Source organism: Octopus bimaculoides, chromosome 14 (assembly GCF_001194135.2).
Source record: "Octopus bimaculoides isolate UCB-OBI-ISO-001 chromosome 14, ASM119413v2, whole genome shotgun sequence".
In the NCBI taxonomy this organism is placed as follows: domain Eukaryota; kingdom Metazoa; phylum Mollusca; class Cephalopoda; order Octopoda; family Octopodidae; genus Octopus; species Octopus bimaculoides.
The window spans coordinates 35,845,457-35,847,956 of record NC_068994.1 but is presented as its reverse complement, the minus strand read 5'-3'; the positions used below and the strand labels follow the sequence as shown (position 1 = coordinate 35,847,956).

Sequence of the window (2,500 nt, the reverse complement as noted above, 5' to 3'; positions counted from 1 at the left end):
CACAGATATATTTGTGTGTGTGTATATAGATAGATAGATAGATAGATAGATAGATAGATATACACTCACATGCATATACACACACATATATATTTACCTATCTATCTATATCTATATACATATTTGCTTATGTACGTGTATGTTTTTATATACTTACAAAACTCACATGCATATATGCAATGTATATAAGTGGTTGAGAGAGAAAGAGAGAGGGAGGGAGAGGGAGAAAGTGTGAGAGAAATAGAAAGACGGAGAGAGAGAGAGAGAGAGAGAGTGTCTATGAAAGGGAAAGAGAGACTAGAAGTTAATTCAAATTGTTATTTAAAAATCAACTGAATATTTACACTATGTTGAACACAAAATAAATGGTTGTTTGAAATATTTTTATGAATATTGCTTTATTTATCATTTTTTCCTTACATCTATATTTACTCCTTTTTGCTTATTTTTACAAACTTAAAAAAAAGAAAAAATCATTAAAAAAATTTATTGGATTTGCTAAAAGTTGGTGGAGGGAGGTGTTATTATTATTATTATCATTATTATTTTTGTTAAAGTCATATTCTTTATTTTTCAAAGTGTAGAATAAATATATATACACATATACATCTAAAAAAAAAAAATTATGCTGTAGAAATATAAAAAAGTAATAAAAAAGAAATTATTTTAAGATAACATTAGGAGAGTAAAAACTTAACTTGAATAAAAATATGCATGTACGTGATGTGGTGTGTATTTATAGGATTATAAATGACTCTATTTTTTCTTGCTATTTAAAAATTTTTTTTTTTTTTTTACTTTTGTTATTATTCCTTATTTTACTTTATTTTATACATTAAATCTACTTTTGTGTAGCAGAAATCCAAAGCTTCGTTTCCATTTCCCTTCCATGGGAACCATAAACAGCCTGTCATTGGTTGCAGCAGACATTACATACACACTATACTTCATAGGATTTCAGAATTCTTTCTCCCTCTTCCCCGCCTCTTTTACTTTCTCTCTTTCTTTTTCGCCTCCTTTACTGCTCTATCTATCTATCTTGCTTGCATTTTCTCCTCTCTCCTTCTCTCTCTCTCTGTTTCTATCCCTGTGTTTTGTTACTTGTTCTCTTTCTCTTACATTCATTTTTCTTTCTTTTCCCTCTTTTTTTTTTGAAATTATCATAGTTTTACTGTCTCTTTACTGTCTCAGAATTTCTTTCTTTCTTTCCTTATCACTCTTCATTCACTCACTTGCTCAGTCATTCATTGACACACTCACTCACTCATTCATTCACTCGCTGTTATCTATATCCATCACTAACAGACCAAGCCAACACACAACACAGGCAGCATAAAACAGCAGCCAGCATTCAATGTACAACTCTACAAAAGGATACACATCACACTCAACTAACCAACGCTGGACAGGATCTGACCAAAAATTTAGTGTGAGTTTCTTTAAAATTTTGATCCATTTAAATCTTCTTCATCTCCTTCCTTCCAGTCAAACTACAATTAGACATACTTACATACAGGCACAAAGACACAACCACATACATACACACATATATACATATATTTATATATATGTTTGAATGTAGGTATGTACATATTCATGTATGCATGTGTGTATCTATCTATCTATCTATCTATCTATCTCTCTCTCTCTCTCTCTCTCTCTCTATATATATATATATATATATATATATGTATATATATGAATATATATATACATACATACATGTATATATATATATATATATATATATATATATATATATATATATATATATATATATATATATATATATATATATATATAGATAGATAGACATATAGATAGATAGATAGATAGATAGACATAGATATAGAAATATATATATAAATACATACATGGATACATGTATGTATAAATGTATATATATAAACACACAGATATGTGTTTATATATATATATATATATATATATAGATATACATGTGTGCGTGTATGTGTGTGTGCAGATGCCAACTTTAACTTTACTAGGGAATTTCAAATAACAAAATATAATTAAAAAATTGACAAATACCATTCACAAACATCCCTACACATGCTGTTTGAAAATCTTTTAAAACATTCTTTCTAAAAACTCTCTTAAACATGCACATATCTATACACACTCATACACAAATACATAGACACATGCACACATTCATACACAATCATATATTTGCACTCACACGTGCACTCACATGCATAAACATAGAGGAAACAGAAAATTGGTATAAGTTGACCTAAGCAACAGGGAAGTCAGTTCAGTAACCAATAGGAAAATTAACAAAAAATTACATTTTTATATTGGAATATTATTATTCATTATAGCTGTATAATTTTTGTCATTATTCTAGTTGTTGTTGTTGTTGTTGCTCTTCTTCTTCTTCTTCTTACTATTATTATTATTATTATTATTATTATTATTATTATTATTATTATTATTATTATTATTATTATTATTATTATTATTATTATTATTATTATTA

General features: G+C 27.0%; 1 protein-coding gene across 7 annotated transcripts in view; it reads left to right on the top strand.

Moving 5' to 3' along the window:
* Positions 1-2,500, top strand: part of LOC106868934 (protocadherin beta-15) — a 165,989-nt gene that overhangs the window by 14,512 nt on the left and 148,977 nt on the right. For 3 of the 7 annotated variants that reach the window (XR_008265537.1, XM_014914407.2, XM_014914408.2), the window contains exon 1: positions 1,027-1,429. The exons of 1 other annotated variant lie outside the window; for it this stretch is intronic. The gene's annotated coding sequence lies outside the window, so the exon portion shown is untranslated. Of the gene's footprint in view, positions 1-1,025; positions 1,430-2,500 lie in introns of those variants that run through there. 3 more of the 7 variants (XM_052973082.1, XM_052973081.1, XM_014914402.2) reach the window with 2 other exon arrangements.